The following is a 16123-nucleotide window of genomic DNA, read 5'->3' as shown; positions in this document are numbered from 1 at the left end:
CGCCGGAGTGAGAGTATATGGATGCATGCAGTATTTACAATTTATAAGATTATAATATAAGACTTATACTCTATACTAAATTTTAGTCTTTTATGTACGGTTCCACGATAAATGTATGCTCTTTTAAAAGCGTAAGATGAAATATCTTCCTTGTAAAGTATACATTATTTCCACGACTATTAGACATTTATATAAATGGGGGAAATACACAGTCTTCATCAGAGAATAACTTATTGAACTTTAATATCGTAATATCGTATGTATTTTTGCTCTATGGGATTTGATTTACATGTAAAAATGATTGCAAACTCGAACATTTATGTAAGCGCTCATACTATAACGTTTGTACTGCCTAAAAAATACAATGTAATCACATTTGGCCGTTGATAAATTAAAAAGTTTGTGCAAATAATGGCGAATCTCGGCATAGACTGAATGGCAGAACATATTCCGCTAAAAATATCGAAATCAAACCTGCTCAATGTAATGCACGTAGGACGTACATTGGAAGACTAAATCAAGCAGTAATTTACAAAAAAATCTTATTAGTCACAAATTTTAAATGACAGAATGAAATAACAGATTCGCATTATAGGTGAATGTTTTTCATCTAACCTTGGCGTTAGTATCTTTATTTCATTTTCGATTAATCCGTGTTTCAGATTTGCAATTTAAGGCCCGCACAGTCTACAGACCGTCAAATCCATAGTTTTTTTCAGTCCAAGTGCACAGATAAAGATGCAAGGAGTGCCCGATTACATAATCTTGATACCTGCACGACTTACAGGTAGAAAAACTTGCCGTTCGTTCAATATGATACCCTGCAGTGTATTGAATGAGTAGCTCATTACAATCATGAAAATTTAAATTTTTGTCGTTTCATCTATACATACGGACGTTACTGTATAAGAAAAAATATGGCTCTTATATGATTCCAGGGTTTTCAAGACTACCCTTAAGACCTCATCGCAGTTGGTTATTCTTATAAGGTATACCCGAGTGTTACTAGTACGCATATACAACACTGATAAAAATCAATTTTGTGTCCAGTAGGATTAATTGTGGTATAATTTACTGAGTAGATATTTGTTTAAATCTTCGATTTCTATGTTAAGGGACTAGATAGACTAATTTAAAGTTACACACGTTGTCGTGCAATGAGAAACTACCTCCAGTCGCACAATAGCGAAAATTGCTAACAACATGTGCCCCACGAATATTATGCTGCATATTATGATTTTAAATTAACCCATCAAATGGGAACAGAGGTTCTTGTGACAAAAAAATCTGTATCATTCTGTAAGATAAAATGGGAGGCCAATTAAGCCGGATGTTAAAACTAGACGCTAACTAAGATCGCTTTTAACGTATGCCATATATGTATATATATCATACGGAACTATAAATTAATCTGTCCAGTGGAGGGCTAGATGTTTGTGATGAAATTCATATTATAGATAATTTTGATAATGAGGTATATATGAAATAAGTTTCATGTAATGTGATGTCAAATACTCGATTTTGAAATATTATTTAGCTATAATATATATTTTTCCCAAATTTAGATATTTAGATAAAATAAAGGTAAAAAGAAGACATTTGATGTACAGAGAGTCAGGTCACTTATCGTGACGCACAAATCTTAATAAATTAATACAACCAGGTAACATACCACCAAAGAAAAAAGTCTTACATGTACAAGTTGCGTGTTAGAATTGGTAAATACTGACACACTACAATTATTCTTGTTTAGTGTGAGGGAATAGCTAGTAGAGGTTACAGACAGACAGACGCTAGCGTTGACTGTATGGCTTCATGGCACTGTGTGTTACTGGGTAACTGACTTTGGGTCTTCTGAGAGGCCTGGAAAACAGTGAATTATTTTGAACTTCTTTATTTGTTGGCAAACTCAAAAGTGACGCTATAACAATAATAAGCAATATCATATAAGATGCATAAGTATAACAAATATTGCATAAGAATGAACATTTAAATTCAACTATTTAACCAATCAGATCTTCGTTACTATGGTTATTAAAAACTTTCTGAATTTGACAAATCACTTGATTTCTTGAACGGTCAAACTTAACACTTCATAATTTAAAACGCAACTAGGCCTATATGAAAATACTCTGACATTTATTTGGCCGGCATAAGTTTCCAATTATAAGCTTTAACATGTTTTATGTATACAGTTTCATTAAAACAACATTACGATCATATTTACACAATTGAATAAATCAAAATTATGAGACAAATAAAAGAATGCGAGAATATTCAAAATCAACCTATGCCATAAAACACACTACCTGAAATGTTTTGGAACTTGCTAAACCAAGGACGCTTACATGGTAATAAGAAAATCTATCATCGATATAACAACTCTTATTTTTAATATATTGAAAGTATCAAATAATTCAACAGAGCCAAATTTCTTAATAAAACTTAATAAAATACTTGCATACACATGTCTGGCTTTTGCATGTTTTAGCATCATTTAGAAGTAGCCAAAGTTATCCTTCAAATTCACAGTTTAGTCAGTGAATACAAAATCAAATTACTGAACCAAGCAAATTAAATAGAGAAAAACTAAAACCTAATTTCCAATTAATTTGAACATCAAAAGTACCATAACTTTAAATTTCTAGAGTGAATAATGAAAATTGTCTCACCTGGAAAACAGTGAATTATTTTGAACTTCTTTATTTGCTGGTTAACTCAAAAGTGACCCTATACCAGCAAATAAAGAAATTCCTCGCTTTTGCATTATTTTCCAGATGAGAGCCAATCAAAATTAAGTTATCTTATTTTGCTAGGAAACGGCGGATACATTTCAATTAAATGTGTGCCTAAAACTACTTTTTGACACTGTAGGAACACTTATAAGATATGTAAATTGCCTATTGTCCAAATTATCTACCACTTGATTAAGCGTCCGGCTTGGCGCAATAGAGCTGATTCAATTGCGCAATCAAGTAATTAAGCTTACAACTATCTCATTAACTGGGCCCAAAGCCTGGTTAATTTTAGATAATTTATCTTCAGAACAAACAAGAAATCATTTGCCACTTAATTTAATTGAAAACAGCTTTTTGCCATCTGTGGGAGAATAAAACTAAAACTTTATACATTATTAAAATATCTCAATGTTCAAATACCTATAATTAAACTCTAAATATTCTAAATTTGGAACATTACAACTTAAAAATGAAATTTCAACATTGAAATTGACTTTATCAATTTTAATCAAAATGAACTATATGACAACTCCCTCCTGACCCATCTGCTTTGGACCCCAAAGCGAAATTAGTTTGCACCATCTGAAAACATTCGTAATATATTCATGATATAAATAAACAGAAAAATAATTTTATTGAAAGCAAAAATAGTCATTCCTCTGAATGTTTCACTATGAACACATATTGATTTACTTCTGAACACAAATTTCATCTGTTTCACATCACAAATCCATAGAATGAATCACCTCCTCAAAATGAATGAAATGAAGCACACGGTTATTCGGTATGTTTCCAAGGCGTTGTTTCGGATAACACAGTTCTGGGTCACTATATCGGTAATGTTCGGTTTGTAATGCCTTAACAGCACAACGGACAGCAGCAACTTAACCGTAAAATGTCACTATCAAACAACTACATACACACATACATATATAAAAAAAATATTGTAAGCCCTACGTATCAGGGTCACTTAAGAATATAATATATGGGAATAAAAAAAAAAGAAAGTGCCATTTATATACACCATATACATTAGCTCAAAAGAGCGCTATAAAATATGCTATAAACCTGGTCTAAACCACAGAAACTCTTCTTCTTTTCTTATGTCTCTTTTCAGTAAAAAAAAAAAACATTTAAAAAAAAGAACAGATACCGTCAAAAATAATTTGGTATCATAGAGTGTAAAAAGCCATGTCTATGTCTTGATATTTGATAATTAAACTCAGTTGTTGCCCTTGAATTCCGTTTCATACATAACAACTTGAATTACATGACCACTTTTGTGGCGACCGCCTCTGCAAGGGCCCGGAATCAAAAAGATGACATAAGAAGTACAAGTAGAGAAGCAAGTTTGTGCTGATTTATGTCAATAGCTTTACTAAACTTAGCAACCCATGCAGCGGCTAACTCTGGTGATGGATGAACACCATCTGGCATTTTCGAATATGAAAATTTGAAATGCCCATCTTTTCTCTGCTTTACAATAGCCGCGTGGACGAAGGGAGTGACAACATCATTTTTGCAATTAACATCTGTAATAAAACAATGTTGTGTATGTAAGGCATCATTCAGAGCCTTTTGCATGGAAGGATAATCTTTGTTTTTATAATTTTCAGTCTATGTGCATTCCACATTGAAAAGTTTATAGTAGGAACGGTACAGAAAACAACCTTACAACCAATTTGTTCCATTTTCTCTTGAACAAATAAAATTTCTTTCTTAAAATGATTCACATGATCTTTGTCCATATCCAAAAAGTTCTCTTCATAGAGAGAGCTTCTATCTCTTTTCAAGGTACAAATATCAGGTATTCCGGTAAAGACGTAAACAATTTTGATTCCTGGCACGGATTGAAGATCGTGTACAGCCATATTGCATAACTGTCTAATTTTGCCACTAGGAACAACTCGAACTTTACTGTTAATTCCTCCCTTGCCACGGGTACTTTTACCACGACTTGATGCGTAAACGAACGATTTTACCTCTACAAGAAGAGATGACTCTACTTAAAGTCTAAATTCCCAAACGAATTTGTCTAAAATGTATTATGAATGTGATAAAAACATTTAAAGACGACTACTGAATCGTGAATTTGCTAACAAAAAAAATCAGTTCATAGACATGGATAAAGTGAATTAGAATTCACTGCAGATGTTTTTATTACATTTTGAACAACATCTCCTGGTGGATTCAGGACTGAAGCGAAATTCTGATGTGTCACATATATATATGTATTGAAGGGTTGTCGAAGTATCTGGTTCATCTTATAAAGTTATATAAAACTACAGGGTAGGGAAGTAGGTATATTAACTGACTGATTTGTGAACAAATTGGTTTCTCTAAATTCAGACCAAACAACAACTAGTTTATTTGTAGGGAATGTCTTCAACATTTGAACGAGTGAACTTACAATAAGATGGGCACAATGATAATTCGAGGATAGGGATGACAACACAATTGCCGCCACTAGTAACTTCTAACATTAATTTTGTACAATGAATACTCCTGGACTTGTATAAATAAAGAACTAAAATCGACAAAAATATCAAAACTAAAATGCTAAGAACAACAGAAGCATGTATCAAAGTGAATTCGGACGTTAAAAATTCTTTTACATTGCTCATAACATTTTGCTCTACTTGAGGTGTATCAGTTGGCTTATAATATATGAATGATGGTGCACTTTGAGATTTTACACTAGCCATTTGCTGCATAACCGTTAAAGACAATGCCATCTTTTTGATTTTACCCAAAAAAAAATGCGAAAGAGAAAAGAGAAAGACTGGCAACTCCCATACAAATGAAAGATAAAATGGCTGTTTTGATTTCAAACTTATCTCTCCAGACAACAATGGTTCTGATAAGGTTTTAAAAATCATTTTATCCTCTTTAGCTGCGTTCGCTATCTTCTTCAAATTTAAGTGGGTTTTTGCATCTGCAGCTAAAACACTTAAAATATTGTGCTCATAAAAATGAAAAAATTGGAATAGATAGGTAAACTGGTGTCGAAAATAAAGTATCTCCAAGAACCTTAGAAAATTTTTGTTCATCGAAAAATTGTTGTACCAAGGCAAGATTGACTAGATGTAAAAGAGAAAAATGAGGACTTGAATTATAACATTTAACAAGCCTTGGAGAAAAATATAAACTTCTTGTAGAAAGTGAGCATTTGCAAGGTATATCAATAACGCAAAATGTACACCCAGGTATCCTTCTTTGGTGTTGAAGACAATCTAAATACATGTCCTCACTATCATAAACAAGCACCGATGTTGATGTTAACTCAATAATACTATGCTAAAAATGATTTTGTAAAAACCCAAAGTTGCATAATTGTGATACCTGGTTGACATTGTTGTGGAACACTGCTGATGAACATTGAAGGCTGGTTGAAGGAACTAATACCATGTTAAAATTACGAATTATTGTTGAGCCATGCACGCAATTAGTCAGGTGAACTGATTGCAATGGCAAGAAATAATCATGATCATTTGTTAGTGCTAAGAAATAAGGCAAATCAAAGAGCTTAGTCGCATGTTTAGTGAGGTTTTTGTTAGTAGCCGCAAAGGAAGTGCAATGATTTTGTATAGTTGCAATGGACAAACATGTGAACATACAGGAAATCGTACCGTGATATATAGAGGAATGGTTTCTAGTGAACATAAAGTTGGGTGTTGTATAATAATAAGAGGCATGGAAATGTGTCAGATAAAAACCTGGATAGTATTTAGTTAAAGTGGATTGAATGTTATGTAAAGTCTTAGTAAACACTTGTTTAGGTATAAGAAAGGGTGAAATGCGTCCTTCCACCAATGACTGGATTGCATTTTGCAGTTGGACAAGGTTAGAATGCAAAGTGTTGAAGTTATTAGTAAGGGTAATTAACAGTTGAGACATGTTCCTCAAGGAGTGTTGCAACGTCCCTAAAGACTTATTTACTGATTTCGAAATCTGCCTAATTTCAAAAGAATTATCTTTAATACCTTGCAATAAGTTTGATGTTTTATCATCGACCACCTTTACAAAAGATGAAAAGTGATCCCCATGTTGCTGGAGAGCTTGTGTAATTTCTCTAGTTCTAACATTTACAGCATTAGTATGTTTTGCTTACCACTCAACATCCGACATTGTTGCCGTTCCAAATACACCTTTGGCTAAGTGCATTTAAATGGTAAAAGAGACCTCGATAACCTTCTACCATGGAAAATATTTGACTGAGGAACAAGGGTACGTATAGTCTGATTTGCTTCTTTCAAATCATGAGTCATAGACGTATGTGAATGTCTAATAAACGGTACCATGCTGTTGAACTATGAGGAATTCGTTTGTGTGGCATTGCAGAACTCTGTTTGTGATAATGACAAGTCTCTTTGTAAAGGAATCATAAAAGTGTGCAGCCATGTCTCTTGTGCGATGAAAAGCTTTGACTCTGGGAGAAACACTACTCCGTAATTCAATCTCTGAATCACACCTTGTGGTGATAGGACAGCACTTGCGGTGTCACAACTTATGATGACAAGGGGAACTAGAAGGAGACAGCTCCAAAAACTCAAGGAAGGACATACAATGATATCAAAAGAGAAAATTTGATATGTTAATAATTACTTCAAATGACTGTAGCCAACGTCTCAGCATACAATCTAGCACTATGAAACAAGCAGTTAGAAACTACAAGAATACTTCAAAAGCATTTCCAATTTTCTGGGATTGAATCATCAATTTACCCTTAGTCATAGACAATTAACCTATATTTGAAGCAAATGTCTCAAAGCGCGCAATTCTTCTTAGCACCATTACCAACAGGCATTGTTGTTTAAGTTGTACAAGTGAGTCAATACACTATAAATATTCAAACATGAAATTTGGTTACAACGTTGCTAGTTGCACTCAGATTTTTTGTGTCAAGTACCACACTCTAACACATAAATCAATAGGTGGTGTCTCAAAACCACTCTCGAAACACAAAATAAACATGTGGTGTAGCAATACCTCAATGAAAATGAAATGAATTAATTACTCTTCATCAACAAACTTAGGTGAATAGAGCCCAAGAGAAACATAAAACACCTATTAAATATGGTTAGAACGAGCCTGCACACTTTAACTTAAGAGTAACTAGAGACTGCAAAAACTGTGAAAGCTAAGATACTCTCTATCGAAAATGACTTTTCCTACGTTTGCCCTTTTTGTCCATTTTGAGTCAATGACTTGTGGTATTTCAACAATACAAGGTCTCCTATAGCAAATCGTTGAGTTCTTGCATTTCTATCATGCCTGACTTTGTTCTTTTCCTTTTGTGCACTTTCATTCTGAGAAGCAATTGTATGATTCTGAATCAGCCACAACATAGCTTTTACCTGACCTATGTATAATATCAAACAGAAGCGGAATTGGGTGGCGTCACCTGACCCATTGAATCTTTCCAGGAACACTTGTACCTTTGGATGTCGTATTGGAGGTTCTGAGGTCACTAGTGATATAGTATCAGTGCCTGTTGATTGTAGAACTGGTCTGGTCTGGACTGGATGGTCCATGAGGATGCCGGTCTCAACACCCCCTTCTGCCCCTTAGGTTGTTTGGTTTACATCCTCTGTTGGTGGTGTCCTGGGAGGTGGATGTTCCTTGAGTAGAATTGTAGGGTCTCATCCTCAACCAATAACCACTTGACATCAAGGATGAATCTGTCTGTCCGCCGGGTCTTTTGGTTCTGCCACCTATTGACATACTACAATTATTCTTGTTTAATGTGGGGGAATAGCTAGTAGAGGTTACAAACAGACAGACGCTAGCGATGACAGGGCACTGTGTGTTACTGGGTAACTGACTCTGGGTCTTCTGAGAGGCCTGGAAAACAGTGAATTATTTTGAACTTCTTTATTTGTTGGCAAACTCAAAAGTGACGCTATAACAATAATAAGCAATATCATATAAGATGCATAAGTATAACAAATATTGCATAAGAATGAACATTTAAATTCAACTATTTAACCAATCAGGTCTTCGTTACTATGGTTATTAAAAACTTTCTGAATTTGACAAATCACTTGATTTCTTGAACGGTCAAACTTAACACTTCATAATTTAAAACGCAACTAGGCCTATATGAAAATACTCTGACATTTATTTGGCCGGCATAAGTTTCCAATTATAAGCTTTAACATGTTTTATGTATACAGTTTCATTAAAACAACATTACGATCATATTTACACAATTGAATAAATCAAAATTATGAGACAAATAAAAGAATGCGAGAATATTCAAAATCAACCTATGCCATAAAACACACTACCTGAAATATTTTGGAACTTGCTAAACCAAGGACGCTTACATGGTAATAAGAAAACCTATCATCGATATAACATCGCTTATTCTTAATATATTGAAAGTATCAAATAATTCAACAGAGCCAAATTTCTTAATAAAATTTAATAAAGTACTTGCATACACATGTCTGGCGTTTGCATGTTTTAGCATCATTTAGAAGTAGCCAAAGTTATCCTTCAAATTCACAGTTTAGTCAGTGAATACAAAATCAAATTACTGAACCAAGCAAATTAAACCTAGAAGAACTAAACCCTAATTTCCAATTAATTGGAACATCAAAATTACCATAACTTTAAATTTCTAAAGTGAATAATGAAAATTGTCTCACCCCGAAAACAGTGAATTATTTTGAATTTTTTATTTGCTGGCAAACTCAAAAGTGACATTATACCAGCAAATAGAGAAATTCCTCGCTTTTGCACCATTTTTTCCAGATGAGAGCCAATCAAAATTAAATTATTTTAATTTGCTAGGAAACGGCGGATACATTTCAATTAAATTTGTGCCTAAAACTACTTTTTGACACTGTAGGAACACTTATAAGATATGTAAATTGCCTATTGTCCAAATTATCTACCACTTGATTAAGCGTCCGGCTTGACGCAATAGAGCTGATTTCAATTGCGCAATCAAGTAATTAAGCCTACAACTATCTCATTAACTGGGCCCAAAGCCTGGTTAATTTTAGATAATTTATCTTCAGAACAAACAAGAAATCATTTGCCACTTAATTTCATTGAAAACAGCTTTTTGCCATCTGTGGGAGAATAAAACTAAAACTTTATGCAATATTAAAATATTTCAATGTTCAAATACCTATAATTAAACTCTAAATATTCTAAATTTGGAACAAATATACGATCTTATTTTTTAATTAAACACTTTCTTTTGATTTATGGCAAAACGAGACAGACGAGTGAAATTACATGCTTTAAACAACACTAAAATGAATTTATGTAAATGTGTCTGCATGGGCCCCGGGGTTGAAATCAGTACCAGTATTTTTATTTAACTAAAACTTATATGGTGCAGTGGCTGAATTACCGGGGAAGCTAGGGGGCTATGGACCCCCCACCCTGCGTATCTTAAAAATAATATTATGATTTTTAGTAATACTTAAACAAAGGGGGATTTTTCAAGTTTTTGGACAATAACTCAAAAACACTTTCACTAATTTTTATGAAAATTTGATGACTTGTTCATATCTATTGACGTAAGCTCCCATTGGATTTTTTTATATTTCAGAATTTTCGTTTTTGCGTGAAGATTTTTTGTACTTAAAAACGCAGAAATGGCCAAGGAAATATATTCCTTGAAAAATCGTAGAAAACGGACCATTTGTTATGATGATCGACTAATAAAAATTAAAAGGTACTTGGTAACCTTGTCAGAAAAGTGTGGTTTGAACAAGATAGAAATTTATGGGTGAAAATCAAGACAGCAAAAGTTAAATCAGAGGTAGCCTTGATAGTGCCAAATGTTTTAGTAATTTTTATTTACTTTATTTTGGGGGGAGGGTATTTGACAGGGCTCACAGTATTTCTAGTTGATCATATAAATTCATTAAAAGCATAAGGACAAGTTAAAAGGGCAACGGGCGTATCATGCGCTTAAAGCGCAGCACTTCATCAACAAATTTCCCTCCCCCCAAATAAGGCCAACTAACCTGCATTATTCACCCTCTTGTTTGTCTTCTAAATATAAACAAGTTCCTAAAAAAATCTGACAAGGTCTGGATCCATCACTGGTATTATATAAATATATCGGCATATACATGTACATGCATTACATTTCCACATGTCGGCGCGTTTAATGAGGCAGAAAATAAAGAAATCGTACGATATAAAACAGATTAATGATACAGAACATTATGAATATTTCTACTTGTGATTCGATATTTCATGTATAGGGCAGATACCAAACTATATTCGTGTGAAAATGGGTGGTTCCGATTAAAAACTTTTGAATAAAAAAACGACTGAATTTATGAAAATGGAACATTTCTTCGTATCACACTGACGTGAATGTAGAGTAAGACTGTTAGTCGTACCACCAAAAGTTTTTCTCTCTAAACGAAAAAAAAACAAAAAAAAAAAAAAACAAGCAAACAAACTAAACAAACAAACGAGAAAAACATATACATGCATTGAAAATAATACTTGTGATGATAGACCGGTGTTTTACAGGATTCATTGTTTACGAGACGATACGTAACATTGAAGCTATATGTGTATTTCTAAGAAATAGATGTGATTAGTTGAGAGGTACATGTAGATCAAAGATTGTACATATCTTAAGTTATATAATCTGGTTTATTATTTGACTTAGCTTGCACGGAGTTTGATTTGAAACTGTAGAAACAAGAAAAGACTGACGCCAGTAGTTCATTTAAACTGGTTATCGATCAGAGGTGTTCAATCTAAACTGACAATGGTTTTGGTTGGGTTGTATTTTTCTAAATATACATATATTGCCATTTTTAAAATGATATTCGAATTACGGTACATTTGAGGTCCTTACTGACAGCATATAGGTATACAGTATGTTGTATTAAATATTAGTGATTCCACTGGCATCGCTTGTATAATAAAGCAATATTAAATTAATGCTACTATAATGAAGTTTACCTTCAACGTGTGTGCGATGGTGGATCTAAAATACGGAGGGTGGAGGGGAGCGGTCACGGATTTAAAGAGAATTTCAATATTTTCTAGGCTGGGATTTGACGGACTTCCTGCACATGAATTTGAATATGGTCTACATGCATGTGCACGTATTTTGCGAGAGGCTCCCCGGAAGTTTACTATTTAGCTATACTGTACCGCCTTAAGGCGATATGCCACACCGGCGTGGATAGTTATACATTGTCCTAAAATAAGGTTATATTATGATATTGAAAGAGGGTTCAAGGGACAGCTGAATGATTAATCGTAATGATATTAAAGAAAATCTTAATTTGGAAAGAAAATACAAGATGTATTGTTAAGTAAGCAACAAAACATAGAACAGGAAATAAACCAGTACAAAAAGCTCACGAATGAACGCAATATGACTTTATTCATTTATATGCAAGTATGTTCGAATAGCCTTAAATGTCTGATTAAACGCAAATTGGGTTTAGTCAGTCCAAAAACGTCTGATTAAACGCAAAACACGTTTAATCAGTCCAAAAATGTCTGATTAAACGCAAAATGAGTTTAGCCAGTCCAACAACGTCTGAGTAAACGCAAATCGGGTTTATTCAGTCCAAAAAACGTCTGATTAACCGCAAAATACGTTTAATCAGTCAAAATGTGTCTGAATACACGCAAAATAAGTTTAGACAGTTGAAAAGTGACTTACTCAGTCAAATTTCAACTAAAACAGTTACTACAAAAGACTGTACCAATTTTATCAGTCTATCTCAGTCCTTTTGACAGTCATTATCAGTTATATATGGACTGAATCAGTTAAAATATGACTGACTATGGTACGGACAGTCGTTGCACGTTTGGGTTATTATTTTGCAGGAGGAGCACCCCAAAGCGCATGCACATGACGTTAAATCCGATGGTCATGGACCGAAAGTGACCGGGAAAGAGAGTGGACCGGAGTGGACATTGGGTATGACCGAAATTGGGCTTACATGAGGGGACCCTTAACCTAGGAAGGGGCCTTAAAGGTCCGGGACGGAAATGACCCAAAGGAAATTAATTTTTATCATTGCTTTAATTACATGTATTTGTTGGGGTAATTACGTTTATTAATTTTTTTTTGTATAATACAGTTTGAAGAATTAAATATTTCTAATGGGTTTTTGTTTATCTAATGTCTAAAGCTTTGATGAATAGAATAATACTGACAATTGTAATTCTAATCTCTTTTCATGTTGTGTAATTGATGTTTTTGTTTACAATCGGAACGTTAAGAGCTTTTGAATAGTGTATGGTCTTTCATTTTTATTATGATTATATTTTATTGTCGACTTTTTCATAACTTATTCATTCTTTACAAACGCACTCAACCTTTTATTTTATATTGGAATCTATCGGGTAAACCGATTTCATTTTGGTAAAGGATTCTCCCATGATGTGCATTAGTTTTTTGTGTTCAATCTTTACCGAACTTTGAAAGTTGTACGGCATTCCTATCGTTTTTTAAATAGGATTTAAACCTTTTTCAATAATTTTAATATTTTCAATGTTTACATTTCTTTTTCATCTATATTTTATTTACAATTCATATTCATTGTTCTATTCGTCGGGAGGTCGTCTGTTTTCTGTTATTTTTTTCAATCCGGATCCTGCTCCTTGGACTATACCATAAACCGTTCTTCATTTCTGTTCTTTCTTCCCCATTAAGCGATTTCACGATCCGATGTCCTTAAGATTCTGCGAACTTGTTTGGTCTTAATATGAGTCTCCTTGCTTCTGTCGTCTCAGTATCGTTGGCGTCAAAGTTGTTTTAACATTAGGTGATCTCAATTTGAACGCACTTCTTTTTGTTCCTCGGTTTACACGCCTTTTGGTCATTGACGTCCCGTATACCACCAGCTAATCTGATGTTATATCTTCTCATTATAGAAAGAGTGTTTCTAATGCATCTGTTTGAACTTTGGTAACTTTCTTGTGCTCGAATTGTTAGGGTCGCAAGACATCTGCGCCGACTTTTTGTGCCCTGCTCTTAGATCCAATTGAACTTTTGTAACTTGTATTTCACAAAATTTATTCAGGTCGTTTCTTATGCAAGGACATCTGCGCGGTCTTATAGTGACCCACTCTCAGATTCATGTGTTTACAATGGTCTTTTTGATCTTTTGTTTCTTATGCAAGGACATCTTTGCACGGCGCTCCGCTCTGGTTTCAACTTGTAATAAACATTCTGACGTTATGCCACTTTATTACGATTGTAATACGTCTGCACGATCTTTGTTCCAAATCCTCTTTATACAACTCCATTTATAGGCGTCACACCTGTTTTCTGGTCGGCGTTTTCCATCCTCCACCTGGTCTACCACGAGGTATATATAGGGCCTCACTTTCTTTTGTCAGCTCATTCCTTGCATTCCTCTCATGTGCATTGTGCACATTCTTTCGTCAATTGCACGTGTACGGCATCACGATTGATGACCTGTTCTTAATGAATTCCTAGACAGGGAACTATCTTGTAAATCTTTATTGCTCCGGATGCGTCCATCTCCTTTGCGAGTCGGCCAAGAAGTGACCCAACATCCTTTTCCATCTCTATTTATACTTTCCCTCATCCAAGATCACATCCTGATTTTTTTCTATGGGAAATTGTTGCTTGTAAATCTCAATATGTTGGGAGTAGCCTGTTTCATGTCGATCAGTTAATATCCGTGGGGTCTTGCGGTGGCATACTCGTACGATTTCGAAAAGTATTTTGTCTTTTTGTGGATCATTTGTTGGGCCATAGTAATGTCATGGCCTGTGAAACGTCTCTTAGATTTTTAAAGGGGACCAAGTAATGTGTGTTCAGACTGATGGTCCTGTGATACTTGTTTTTGTTGAACAGGTTCAGAACCAAAAGCATGACACTTAGCCCTAATTCATTAAATCTTATTGTGCAAAACAAGCAAGTGTCTCCCTCTGGGATCCAAGGTGTCAAGGAACGGCACCCTCCATTATTCCATAAATCGTCTGGTACACGTCGCAGCAACAGGTTATCCGATCGGGTCTTTTTTTTTCTTTCGTCAAAGCTTATTGGTGTAGTTCTGTCATAAAAGTGTCGTAGTCCGATAAACCAGTTCTCTCTTTCTAAGGTTGTCTTTTGCTGGACAGGATGTATACGTGGACTGTATTGGTCTGTTTGCATGGTTCTTGTAGCCTTAACCTCATGTCAGGGTAAAAGTTAGAAATAGTTACGGGTTTATTGTTAAAACTTATTCCGTAAGATTCCGTCAACGGGTTAGGGTTGGGAGGAGTGAAGAGTAAATTGTAGGTGACAGGAATCAGGAAAGTAGAGTTAAGAGTCAAGACTTGAAGTAAAGAACCGGGTGTAAGAGTCAAGACTTGGAGTTAAAGAGTTGAAGTAAAGAGTCGAGAGTAAGAGTCAAGAATGGGTGTGAAGAGTCAAGAGTTGGAGTAAAGAGTCAGAGTCAAGATTTGGAGTAAAGAATCAGAAGTAAGTTAAGAGTCCATAATTGAAGTAAAGAGTCGAGTAAGAATCAAGAGTTGGAGTAGAGTCGAGAGTAAGAGTAAAGAGTTGGAGTAAAGAATCGGAGTGAGAGTCAAGACTTCGAATGCAGAATAAAGAGTCGGGAGTAAGAGTTAAGAGTCAAGAGTTGAAGTAAAGAGTTGGGAGTAAAGTCAATGGTTGGAGTAAACACTCGGGAGTAAGAGTCAAGACTTAGAGTAAAGATTCGGGAGTAGGAGTCAAGAGTTGGAGTAAAGCTTTTCACATTCCAAACAAAAAACATCAATTGCACAACATGAAAAGAGCATAGAATTACAATTGTCAGCACCGTTCTATTCATCAAAGCTTTAGACGGTAGATAGAACAAAAACCAAACAGAAACATCTACTTAATTCTTCAAACTGTTTCAAACAAAAAAAAATAAACATGATTACCCCAAAAAATAATTAAAACAATGATTAAAATTACACAACATAATATAATCTCCTTACAACCGTTATATAGTCATAAAGTACAAAAGTACAATACAAAGGAGTAAAAAATCAATATAAAGTACAATTCAAGGCATCAGTAAAAATGGAAGTTCAAAACTGTCTTATCCGCGAGACATCTATTTAAGTATACACATTGAATTACACAATCAATTGAACATTACACAAAGATAACTAAATCACAAGCGAATTTTTCAAATTTTGATTACACTTACACATTCAACACATGATAAAAATTCGACCAGAAACGAAGTGATCACTTTTTGGTACTTATTATAAATAGTTCCAGCCAAAACCTGTAAAATTAACCCTTAACTTCCTGTAAGGATACGGCAGCTGGTAATAAAATTTCACAGCGATCCATTCCCTTTCACTTAAGATAACGGCCAGAAATCAGAAAAAAATACTTGTTTCTAGCCTTTTTGTGACCCCTT

General features: G+C 34.3%; 1 pseudogene; it reads right to left on the bottom strand.

Moving 5' to 3' along the window:
- Positions 1-4851: 4851 nt before the first annotated feature.
- Positions 4852-8272, bottom strand: LOC148614474 (uncharacterized; annotated as a pseudogene).
- Positions 8273-16123: the final 7851 nt, after the last annotated feature.

This window comes from Perna viridis, chromosome 6, assembly GCF_037379345.1.
Source record: "Perna viridis isolate PV_CMFRI_1.1 ecotype Kerala chromosome 6, ASM3737934v1, whole genome shotgun sequence".
Classification (NCBI taxonomy): Eukaryota; Metazoa; Mollusca; class Bivalvia; order Mytilida; family Mytilidae; genus Perna; species Perna viridis.
This window is presented reverse-complemented; position numbering and strand designations above follow the sequence as displayed.